The 13,217-nt window shown below is 50.1% G+C and overlaps 1 protein-coding gene and 1 non-coding gene across 3 annotated transcripts in view; both read right to left on the bottom strand.

The window, feature by feature from the left end:
• Positions 1–13,217, bottom strand: part of Epac (Exchange protein directly activated by cAMP) — a 794,549-nt gene that overhangs the window by 444,342 nt on the left and 336,990 nt on the right. The window lies entirely within an intron of this gene.
• LOC126541412 (U2 spliceosomal RNA) lies at positions 4,747–4,932 on the bottom strand. The gene has a single exon (XR_007601650.2). It is a non-coding gene; the product is annotated as a U2 spliceosomal RNA (small nuclear RNA).

Raw genomic sequence — 13,217 nt, 5'->3', positions numbered from 1 at the left:
TGTGTGGGTAAATGTCGTGGTCCTCCAGGTAGCGTGAAAGCCTGTTTAGGATTGCGTGCTCAGCAACCTTCCCCACGCAAGATGTGAGCGAAATTGGGCGGAGGTTATCGAGGCTGGGCGGCTTGCCTGGCTTGGGGATGAGAATGGTGTTGGCCGATTTCCACATTTCCGGGACTTTACCGCTGCTCCATGTTTGGTTAATGATGTCCGTTAGGTATTCGATGGACTTTTCGTCCAGGTTCCGTAGAGCTTTGTTTGTGATCTTGTCCGGACCCGGAGCCGATCTGCCGTTGAGGGCATGGAGCGCCTGCCTGATCTCCTCAATCCCGAATTCTGCGTCGAGCTCAGGGTTGTCGGAGCCTTCGTAGTCAGGGGAAGGTGGTGTAGGGCCCGATGCGACTGATAGGTACTTCTTCACTAGTATGGATAACATTTCATTGCTCGAATATTCTCGCTTTGCTGTGTGTAGAGTGCGCGCCAGTGTGTTGCGTTGGTTGGTTTTAGTGTTCGTCTCGTCGAGGAGATGCTTTAGGAGGTTCCAGGTGCCCCCGTTGCGCAGCTGCCCGTCGATCGAGTTACACACCTCATCCCACTGTTGTTTAGAGAGAGCTCTGCAGTGTGCCTCAATAGTTCTGTTGATTTCCGATATCTTTTTTCTTAGCCTGCGGTTGAGCCGTTGTCCTTTCCACCTGGCGAGGAGCGACTGCTTGGCCTCCAACAGGTGAGCCAGACGGCTGTCCATCTTTTCCACTGGAAGATCGGTACAAACCTCTTTGGTGGTAGCTTTGATATCTTGTATAACCTGTACAACCCATTGTTCGAGGCTAGGCTTCTCCACACTCTCCGTTCGCTCTTCCCTAATTTTGCGAAATTTGTCCCAGTCTGTGTACTGGAACATACGCTGTCTCTTCTGCTCGACTTGGAGGTGCGTGGCCAAGATATAATGGTCGCTACCAAAGTCTACCCCGAGGTTCGTCCACTTGACGGCTGCATTGCTCCTGACAAAGGTGAGATCCGGTGTCGTGTCACAGCTCGACGATGTTCCGCATCTGGTGGGGAACGCTGGGTCCGTGACTAGCATCAAGTTTAGGTTTATAGCCTCACGCCAGAGCTCCTTCCCTTTGTTAGTGTTATATGGGTAGCCCCAGGTGTGGTACGGCGCGTTGAAATCAACAGCTATGATCAAAGGGGAGTCGCGCGCTAGTTGCGTGGCCTTGGTGGTTAGGGCTTTGAAGCGTTGTCTTGGAGCTTTGGGACTACTGTAGACATTCAGGATGAATATACTTTCGCGGTTAGTTGGGCTAGGAATTATCTCTATCATCATGTATTCGACTTTACTTGTGGACATGTTAAGGTCGTGAGTGATGTGGGTCAGCTTGTTGCTAATCAGTACGGCGATCCCCCGTCCTTCTTCGTGTTTTGCTACGGGCTTGTAGCCAGACAGCGTGACGTTAGATGTTAATGTTTCTTGTAAAACGATAACATTTGGCTTCTCTGCGTGTGAGCGAATATATTGTTGCAGGGGAGCCCTCTTGGGAAGGAAACCCCTGCAATTCCATTGCCACATTCTGAATGAGCTAGTTTGAGTGGCCATCGTATTGCTCTTGAGGTGCTGTGCTAACCTTTGTAGGGCCGATCGCCCCCGAGCTGTTACTAGTCGATGCTGTTGCTGGGAGTGTAGGAGCTTTAGGTACCAGCACAGGTGCTACAACATTTTCTAAGAAGGATTCAATTTTGCTGATCCGCTGATTAGTGCGCTCCTCCACGGACGCCATGTTGCTGTGGAAGAGCGAGAACTTTTCATTTATCTGCTTTATGCTGTCACTTAGAGCGGAGAGCAACTCGCGAATCTCCGATTTGGCCCTGCCTGGTGCTCTTTCTTGCTCGTTAGTGATTGCCCTCTTCTTAGCGGGCCTCTCTGTATCGATCATCTCAACCATGGGGACTTCCATTGGCTGGGGAGCTGCCGGTTGCTTATCCGTATCGCTCTTCTCAACCATGGGGACTTCCATTGGCTGGGGAGTGGCTGGCTGCTTGTCAGCCATGACGGGTTGACTGCCCTTCTTAATTTCGGCAATTTCTGTCATCAGTCGAGCTATCGTGTTCTTCATCATCTCGTTTTCGCGCTCAAGTTGTGCTAGTCTGTTGTTACCTCTATCATGCTCTGGCGGTGAGCCCCGCGTTACCTTTTCCGGCGTTCCTCGAACTCGGTCGGCCCAGGTTGGGCCGACCGAGACCGACAACTCAGATCTCAAATAAGATCGCGACGTTCGATGATCACACGTGTGTACCACCTCCCCCTCCCACAAACACACACAAACGCACACACGCACGTATGCACTAACACATGCACGAACACACACACGCGCAAACACACGCACATACACACGTGCACACACATACCCGCACGCATGCACCTACACACACACACACACACACACACACACACACACACACACACACACACACACACACACACACACACACACACACACACACACACACACACACACACACACACACAACACACACACACACACAGACGCACACGCATGCACCTACACACACACACACAAACACACGCGCACACACTCACGCACACGCACGCACACATACGCGCACGCATGCACCTACACACGCACGCACACACACACGCGCGCACACACACACAAACACATGCGCGTACACTAACACACACGCACACACACGTACGCGCATGCATGCACCTACACACGCACGCACACACATACGCGCACGCATGCACCCATACACGTGCGCACACACACACGCGCGCACACACACATACACAGAGCCGCACGTACACACACATGCCCGCACTCACGCACACGCACAAACATGCACGCACGCACAGACACGAGCACACACTCGCACACACAAACAAATACACACGCACGCAGATACACACGCACATAACACACGTACACACACATTCAAGTACATACACACGCACACACGTACGTACACGCATGCATACACGCACGCACACACAAACACACACGCACGCAACACACACGCGCGCATACACTCACACAAGCACACATGCGCGCACACACGCATACAAACACTCACGCACACACGCACACACACACGCGCACAGACGCGCACGCACGCACTGCTACATAGTTGTGCAGTTGCGCTTAATTTTCACGATGCGTGCACACGATTGTTCTTGCCAAACTCCAACTTGCGTTTTCATCCGTGTTTAACCAAGTGAAATATGGAGTCTGAAATTCGTGTTACAAGTGACACCCGCATTCCATACTTGTCGACGTCGCAGGCCACTTATTTCGCGAGTCTCCCTGAGGGTTTCGAGGCACTCAAGACATTGGTACGAGCAGACTTCTTAATTTCCTGGATACCGCGAAGACAAAAAATAAAAATGGGAGGTCGCAGCGAACATTCCTGTATTTTTGCAGTAAACATAGAATCTTGAATACCCAGTAAGCCGTCGCGGTAAATACCGCAGCACTCAATAACACTTTACAGGCTCTCCTTTATCGTTACGGGTCTCTGGCAGAATCAGTGTCAACACTTTCTTGTTTTTTTCTATCCAGAGTTTGTTTAAAATTTTTGACGTCACTCCTCGCGATACCTATGGAAGGTCTAAATTGGCAAGTCTCCACAATTCAACATTAGAGCAGATCCGTCATTCCAATTCCTTTAAAGATCACGTAGCTTTTCAATTCACCGTTTCCGCGACCAGTAATTAGTGCATTGGTCGTTTGACGAGCGGTTGCTTCTTTATTTTAGACGCACTGCAAACCAAGTTGGTGATTTATACTTAACACTGTCCTGTCTAGAAAACTGATGTTATAGCCTTTTTGTTGAGGAAGAAGCTGGGTAAATTTTGTGCCTTTGTCGAAACAGCTGATACTGTGACTAACAAATATTGCGAACAAGCGTGATCTAGCAAAAGCCTACAGAGAGGGAATTTGTCCCTGACAATCTATACTAGCAGTCGTCTTTAGAGCGAACTTCTTAGGCGCCCGTTCCCGAGTTGAGCGTCGGCGTCCCTCGGCGTAATCGCGCGAACGCGCTCGTATCACAGCACGGGCGTTCGTCGTCGTCATCTTCCATAGCTGGCTCCAATGCCGCTCATCATCCCAGCGTTCCCATACGGCCCCTAGCGCTCGAACCAGTGCTCGCGCGTTCGTCATTGTCTTCTACCACAGCTGGCTTGTCGGCGTTCCTCGGTGTAACTGTGTGAACGCACTCGTATCCCTGTTCGCTCGTTCGTCTGTGTCTTCTTCCGTAGCTGGTTCCGATGCCGCTCATCATCCCAGCGTTCCCATATTGCCCCCAGCGTTCGTGAGAGTGCTCGCGCGTTCGTCATTGTCTTCTACCACAGCTAGCTTGTCGGCGTCCCTCGGTGTGACCGCGTGAACGCACTCGTTCACGCGTTCGTCGTTGCCTTCTTCCACAGCTGGCTCCTATGCCGCTCATCATTCCAGCGTTGACATACTATTCCTCTCTCTACGAAGGCGCTGATGGCACTGGCCCATCAGCATCATCAGCAGTGGCAGTTGATGCGATGGTTTATTTCTCAAATCCTTTGCCTCAGTATATCGCGAAATGAAAACGCGTACCCAGCTGCGCTCAAATTTCGCTTTAGGGAGTATCGTAATCGTCGGACACTCTTTATTGGCATTATATACAGGGTCTTTCCTTTTACAGCGAAGCATGGTGATGGTAAGGTTTCCGTGCAGTTTTCGTGTACGTGTACAAAAACCCTGGGCCAATGCCGAAGATAGTGCTTCAGCGGGCCGACCCGCAGCGGACGTGAAGTAGGCTTCAAGCACTCCAACTTGCAACAATGTGTTTAATACCTTGCGTATTAAACACGTATAACGTATGAGATATTAGACTAAGAACAGATATTACACTTTGACCCACGTCGGCCACGGCTACTTTTGCATCGCCCTCCCTTTGTCGGCGTTGCAAGCGCTTGCCTATCTATTATCCCCCCGCTTTCCCGTTGTGGCGGCACCATCGAAACAACACGCGTGTCTAGTTTCCTGCGACTCCTCGGGGCGGTGGTCACGTCGTCCACGCGAATGTATATAAATATTGCGGTAAATGAGTTCGTACCTTGATTCAAAAATTGGAGGACGCTTAAGCTTCGCCTTCAAGAGTGGAACGCGACAGCGTTCCCGTCGACCCGCCAAGGGGTGTAAGACAATGGGCTACGGCGCAGCGATCACTTACGAGGCGCCCCGCATCGGACGCGGTGAGCGTCGAGCAACGGAGCGTTCGGCGCGGCAACGAAACGTGCGCCTGAGCAAGCGGAACGAACCAAAGAACTCGGTGTCTCGGAGCCCCGGGGAAACGATGCACGCCAGCCAAACGTCGTGATCGGCACGGGCAGAGAGATAGACAGATAGTGATCTAAAGAATGGAAGGACGCTTGATTCTGTAACCCGTGAGGGAGCAAAGAGAAACGTCGTCAGGGGATAGGGAGTCCGGGACGCGCCTCGCACCTGTCCCCGCACAACCCCAATGCGCGCGTGGCGCGCCACCTGTCGGGGCAGCGCCGTACATTGAGAGGAGTCGGGTCTTTTGTGTTTACCGCAAGATGGCTCTGCGTGTGCGGAAAGCGCTGAAGAAATGTAGCGGAAACGCACTTCGCTACTCGTGTAACTGCGACTTCTGTAAGTTACATGTTCATAATTACCGATATACACCGCAGTATAACTTTCTACGGCTCGTTTCTAAGGCAACACCGCATTCACTAGAGGTGCTTTTGCACCGCTTTGAAGCATCGAACTCGTGGCTGAGTGGTAACGTCTGGGTGTCACACACCGGAGACCCTGGTTCGATTCCCACCCAGCACATCTTGCAAGTTGTTTTTATTCATGAACTGCCTGCCGGGATTTATCGCTCACGGCCAACGCCGCGGACGCCGACACCGACACCGATGACACCGACTTTTCTGCGACACGAGCTCCTTAACGCTGTCGCGTTAAAAACTTGGAGGACGCTTAAGCTTCGCATTCAAGAGTGGAACGCGATAGAATTCAAAGATCCCCGACATCCACTCGCACTTCCAAAAAGCTGGAGCGTAGGTAAGCATAATGTTTACGGGGAAACGCTGGCCGCGAACGCTATGCACGAAGGCGGGCTTTGTGGCAGAAAAGCGGCCTCTTGCGTTAGCCGCAATGCGGTGGAGGCGAGCGCCAGCTGGAGGCATTGCAAGGAACCGGGCGCGCTGCTACGCGGCCCTCGAGGCACCCAAGCGCCGGCGTGCGCAGATGGTGGACGCCGCGGCCAGTCTGTGAATTCTAGAAACGCTGGAAAATGGTTTTTAATGCGGCAGCGTTAAGGAGCTCGTGTCGCAGAAGAGCCGGTGTCGTCAGTGTCGGTGTCGGCGGCGTTGGCCATGAGCGATAAATCCCAGTAGGCAACTTGAAGATGGGTTGGGTGGGAATCGAACCAAGGACTCCGGAGTGTGAGACGGAGACGCTACCACTCAGCCACGAGTTCTTTTTTTTCTTTATTGCCGGCTTTGACATACATAAACAAACACAAAAAAGAAAACATGCCAACAAGGATTTTGTTGGCACGACATATTAACATTCTTTCAATGCTGCAAGCTTATCTAGCATGTCAATCCATGTTAGTTGTTTCGGGAGTGCCCGATGGACATCCCTGAACCGTACTACAGATTCAATGAAGTGATCACGTGTAGGTCGCGAATTGACATCAGCATTGTTGAACTGCGTTCTAGCTTGCCACAAACTGTGGAGGCCCAGGAGCATTATAGCGTCATACGGAAAAGCGTCCATTTCTACCGGTAAGAATCTTATTCCATGTGGATCTAAAGGTAACACTTTCTTTAAAGTCCTTTATAGCACATCCCAGAAAAATATGGGGTCCCAGCAATCTACAAACGCATACTCTATTGTTTCAGGTTTCTTGCACAAGAAACCTGAAATGGACCACGGGACAAAAATACCCCTGTTATACATCCATGATTTAACTGATAATGTGTTAGTGTGTAGTTTAAAAAAATATGTTTTTACCGAAGGGTGTACTGGCATTCTATTAACCCTTTTGAGGACATCTCCTGGGCCTCCTGGGCCATACGGTAAATCGGCACATGGAGCATAGTGTCAATAAGGTCCTTATACAGTGTTTTCCTAGTAATATTGGCGAGATACTGCACCGAAAACCGCACATGCAACAATCTGTACGCAAGCACGACTTCTCGCAGGTAGCCTTTAACGGCACCATGCATTGCTTCCCACGAGCATACAACGGACCCTGGAAGGTGACGAAATAAAAGCACTTGCATCACTGTGAGAAAGAACACATCATTCTGATCGCGAAGGCACATAAAGCGCGACACAACTTGTCGCACAAATAACTGTGCCAACCCAAAGCCCCCTTTCTTTACTGGCAAGAACAAGTTTGTGCGGCTGGTCCTTTCCCAAGTCGATGCCCATATGAAAACGGCGAAGATACGGTGGAATTTTTGGATGTTGATCCGCGAAGCACACAGCACATTCATGACATACCATATCTTGGACGTAAGAAATAGGTTACAGACTTTGGCGCGCGAGAACATTGACAGCTGTCGCCCCTGCCACGCGTTAGCCTTTTCCTTTGTTCTCGCCACTTGTTCATTCCAGTACGGCTCAGGGTCGCGATAAGAGTCGAGAGGCACGCCTAGGTAGGTTGTTGCAGTGGCTGACCACCGAAGTCGAGCGAAGTAGTCTGGCGTTTCTTTCCATTCACCCCCCCCCCCCCCCCATGACAAAATCCATAACTCTTCTCCCAGTTTATTTGCGCCCCGGTGCACTTGCAGAAGGATTCAACTACCGCCACGGCCTTACAAATACTATTTCTATTTGAACAGAACATGGCGATGTCATCCGCATATGCCAATATTTTCAGCTGTGTTGACTGTAACCTGAAGCCAGTTATCCGTTCATTGTTTAGGATGGCCTTGCACAAAGGCTCAAGGTAAGCCACGAGTTCGATGGTTCAAAGCGGTACAAAAGCGCCTCTAGTGAATGCGGTGTTGCCTTAAAAACGTGCCGTAGAAAGTTATACTGTGGTGTATATCGGTAATTATGAGCATGTAACTTACAGAAGTCGCAGTTACACGAGTAGCGAAGTACGTTTCCGCTAGATTTCTTCGGCGCTTTGCGCACACGCAGAACCATCTTGCGGTAAACACAGAAGACCCCCTCCTCGCAATGTGCGGCGCTGCCCCGACACGTGTAGCGCCACTCGCCCGCTTCTCCCCTTCGGTCTTTGCGGGGACCGGTGCGAGGATGTCCCACTACCCTTGCGTTTAATAAGTTTTCTCGCTCTCTCCCCTCCCAACTTCCAGCGTGCGTCACTCAAACCCTCGTGTTTAGGCGACGCGGCTCCTCTTTCCGCTCACAGCGCGATTCCTATGTGCAGCGTCCGATGCGGGACGCCTCTGACGTGATCGCTGCGCCGTAGCGCGTCTCGTGGGAAAGCGTCCCCTGCGATGTGTGCCGAGTTGCTTCCGAGGAGTCGAGGAACGCCAGGTAGCGTCGAGGAGTGAGGACGTGTTTACGCCGGCTCCTCGAACAACCAAGGATTTTGGTGGTTTTTCTGGCAAAATGATCTGCGATAGTGCTACAATCGATTTTCGGAAGTGACAAGAACCCTGTGGACAGAATTGTTTGTGCCTGTGAGTCAATCTTTAGTGATTCTACGGCTAAAAAACTGTAACCGGAGCACAACGCCACTCTAAGCCTCACCTCGGCTTCGGCATGGCCCCGGCCGTGGACGGCGTCGACGGACAGCTCCAAGCCAGCGGCGGCTCCCAGAGAAGCGGCGACATGGAAGTCACGGTGGAAGGCAACGAAAAGGATCCTAAGGGACCCGACAACGAAGGATGGTTCACCGTTTTGGCGAAAAGGAGGCAGAAGACCGTACCAGCTGGCGCGGAGACGACGCTCGGACGCTCGGCGGACGCTCGGCGCGACGCGCTCAAGAAGGGAGCAGGGAAGAAGGAAGCGGAGCTATCGGTAGCATCGAACCTACCGAGACTGCCTGCCACGGGCTGGAAAGTGACTCTACGACTACGAGAAGGCCTCTCGGTGCTTCAGAAGGCACCGGAAGTGAGCCTCGGAAGAGCAGTGCGCGAAAGCGCGGGCGTCAGCCTGCAAGAAGCCAAGGGAGACCGCTTTGTGATAAACACCAAACAAGGTACGATTATCTACCACACATTATCGATGGAGAATGCTAAAAAAATAAGCAAGATAGAAAAGATCAGAATCGGAGACAAAGATTACGGGGTCGTCACGTACGTGAACGCACCGGAAAGCTGTGGGCGTGGAGTCATTCACGGCATAGAGGAAATGTACTCCGACAAAGATGTCCTACTCAACCTCAACGAGGATGAAGACAACCCGACAATCCTAGAAGCAAGAAGAATGGGCAAAACCAGAACTTTCCTCCTAACTTTTGACGACGAGGAAGTTCCACGCAAGGTTTTCTTCATGGGCGCTATTCTACGGTGCTTCCTATACAAGAAGAGGTACGAAGTAGGCTACAAGTGTGGCGGACTCGGGCACAGATCAGACATGTGTGACAATGACGAACCGAGGTGTAGAGGCTGTGGGGCAACCAGACCGCAAGAAGGACATCAATGCGAGCCGCAGTGCCAGCTCTGCGGCAAAAACCACGTCACCGGGGATAAGAAGTGCAGGAATTTATTCCGCACCCCGTACATCGTGAAGAAGAGACGATGGGAGCAAAACCAAGCGGCCGATGAGGCGAACCAAGAGGAACTTCGTAAAAGCAGGCCAAGCGAGAGATCGAGCAGCAGGACCAGGAGCCGCTCGGAGTCCTTCCCGAGGCTACAGACGCCGCAACAGCAGACAGAACAGAAGGAAACAAGTAACAAGGTGAGCTGGTCAGGCAAAGTCTCCCAGGATTTAGAAAAGGATAGAGAAAACCAGGAGCTAAAAGAGCTTATTAAGAGGCAGGAAGAACAAATCAGAATACTGATTGAGGATAGGAAAAAGGAGAGGGAAGAATTTTTAAAGATAATCGAGGAGATGAAAAGAGAGAAGGGCGGAAACAGTACGAGACAGGAAGAGAGTGTAGGGGACAAAGAACCTAAAACAGATCGGCCCCCGCTCAAAAAGAAGAGAACGGGAGAGACAGACTCAGACAGCAAGATGGACAAAGTTACTCAGGATATTACCCTCATGAACGGAGCTATGATGCAATTCATGGAACAAACTCGAGCGGAATTTGAAAAGCGCGACATCGCCCTCAAAGCAGAATTCGAGAAACGCGACTTCGCTTTAAAAGCAGAATTCGATTGGTTTAGAACACAATTAATTAACATTCAAAATGCATTGGCAAAATAACACGATCTGGCAGTGGAATTGTAGGGGCTTCCTGAAAAAGAGAGCAGTCCTACAAACATTCCTAACTAACATCGATAAACCAGATGTCATTGCGTTGCAAGAGTGTGGAAAAAATGCAAAATTGGCCGGCTACACAGCCTACACTGGGCAAGGAGAGAATCGGCAGACAGCTATTTTAGTTAAAAGAAACTTAGCAGCAGTACTACACGGGACTGACACAAATAAGATTGATCACGTCCTAATTGAACTAGTACCGAGGAAAAGAAAAGATAGAAGCCTATACGTTCTCAACGTATACAGCTCTCCTAAGCAAAAAAAGAATTGTGGCTTCGATCAGCTCATCGAAAGGTCCAAAAACATTGCAGGGAACAGCCCCATAGTCATAGTCGGAGACTTTAACGCGCAACACACGGCTTGGGGGTACAAAACCTCGCAACAAAAAGGCAGAGAATTATGGGATACTATCTCCAAGCATGAACTAACTCTACTAACAGATCCTCAAATCCCGACTAGAAAGGGAAATAGTGTTTCCAGGGACACCACACCGGACCTTACTCTCATAGGGGGACACATAACCGCACGATGGTGTAACACGGGAGAGGACTTGGGGAGCGACCACAGAATAATAGAGACGGTGGTAGAACACGGCATACCAACTCCCAAACCCAAGCAATTCGAAGCGGTAAATTGGAACCTATTTAGACAGAAATGTGCCGAAAAAGTGGAGCTCAATGATTTAGGCAGTTGGAGCAAAGCCCTCTTGGAAGCGGTTGAAGAGGCCACCGAAAAGGTGGAGGCGGACGAAACGCAAGAGGTAGTAGACCGGAAAATGGTCGGATTATGGCGGAAAAAGAGGCAGCTAGAGCAAAAATTGAAAGAGAATAGAAGCAATAGAAACATTAGGAGGGCATTAGCGCACCTGAACGGAGAGATTGAAGAATACGCACTCGAACTCACGAAACGAAATTGGAATAGCATATGCGAACAGATGGATCACAAAATTGGTAAATCAAATACATGGCAACTATTGAGGCACCTACTAGATCCCCAAAACAGCAAATCAGAGACGCGTAGCAACATGCAGAAACTAGTGTATAAATACGAAGGTAGTAATGGGCAATTGTTCGCTGAAGTTAAGGATAGATATCTTAAATGTGGTCCGCAACAAACGCTGCCGGACTACAAAGGCGAAGAGAACCCCCTCTTGGACAGCCCCGTCACGGTAGGAGAAGTCAGGGCCGAGTTGAACCGACTCAGAACGAAAACAGCTGCAGGACCGGACAGAATCAGCAATCGGATGTTCAGGAACCTAGACGACAAGTCAATAGTAAACCTAACGAATTTTATGCAAGAGTGTTGGGAGAAAGGTAAAATCCCCAAAGAATGGAAGGAGGCTAAATTAGTCCTAATTCCAAAACCGGGGAAAAAGCTCAGTCTCGAAAACCTCAGACCAATATCCCTCACGTCATGCGTCGGGAAACTAATGGAACATGTGATACAATCTAGAATCAGCAGATACTTGGAAGACCAAGACATATACCCTGACACAATGATAGGCTTCAGAGCACACCTATCTGCGTGCGATGTCATGCTACAGCTTAAAGAGCAAATTATCGACCACAAAACGAAGGACACGAAAGCCATCGTTGGCTTAGACGTGGCCAAAGCATTTGACAACGTAGACCACAGGGCAATCTTAGAACAATTGAATAGCCTAAACGTAGGGAGACGTACCTACGAGTATATAAAGGACTTTCTGACTGACAGAACAGTAACGGTCAGTCTAGGGGGTAACGAGGAGAAAGGGATAGTGCTCAGTAATAAGGGGACACCGCAGGGCTCTGTGCTCTCACCCACTCTCTTTAACATAGTAATGATTGGACTCCCGCACAAACTTAAGGACTTACAGGGGCTAGAACATACGATCTATGCGGACGACATCACCCTATGGATAAATAGAGGCAGTGACGCCCACATAGAAGAAACGCTGCAAAAGGCCATCAATATAATTGAAGAGCACTTAGAAAAAGCCGGACTTAAATGTTCAGCTACGAAGTCGGAGGCTCTCTTCATCAGTCCACAGAAAATGCGAAAGAAAATCCCTAACCACGGGATAAAACTCACTGTTAATGGGGACGCGATTCCAAACGTAAAAGCTATACGTGTGCTAGGCATGCACATTCAGGACAATGAAAGAAATACGGAAACGATTAGAAAGCTTGCAATGAGCGTAAGCCAAACATGCCGACTCCTCCGAAGAATAGCCAACAAGAAGGCAGGCATGAGGGAGGCTAACCTATTAAGGATAATACAGTCCTTCGCGATCAGCAAGATCACATACGCAACACCGTACCTTAAACTAACAAGGGCCGAGAAAAACAAAATAGAAATCCTCATTAGGAAAGGAGTTAAAACAGCCCTAAACCTGCCACCATGCACATCTACGCAGAGGATACTAAACATGGGCATTTCAAACACCCTAGAAGAGTTGATCGAAGCCACACTAGTCTCCCAGCAACAGAGACTAATGCGAAGCAGAGGTGGTCTGAGAATTCTAGCGAAACTAGGATACAAAACTAACAACAAAGTAAGAAACACGGGAGCCATCCCGTCACAAATCAGAGACAGGATACGCATACCACCACTCCCGAAGAATATGCATCGCAGTCACCACCAGGACAGGAGGAAAGACAGGGTTAAAGCGTTACAAAAGTCACTAGATAAACAGCAACGGGTGTTCTACACGGATGCAGCAGAATATGAAAGCAGACCAGGTTTTGTCTCAGTGACGACACAGGCTAACGGTGAGAACTCAAAGAGCTGCAGTACCCCGCAAAA

The sequence above is a fragment of the Dermacentor andersoni genome, chromosome 2, assembly GCF_023375885.2.
Source record: "Dermacentor andersoni chromosome 2, qqDerAnde1_hic_scaffold, whole genome shotgun sequence".
NCBI classification, from domain to species: Eukaryota; Metazoa; Arthropoda; class Arachnida; order Ixodida; family Ixodidae; genus Dermacentor; species Dermacentor andersoni.
Note: the sequence above shows the minus strand (reverse complement) of the source record. Positions and strands in the feature narration are given on the sequence as shown.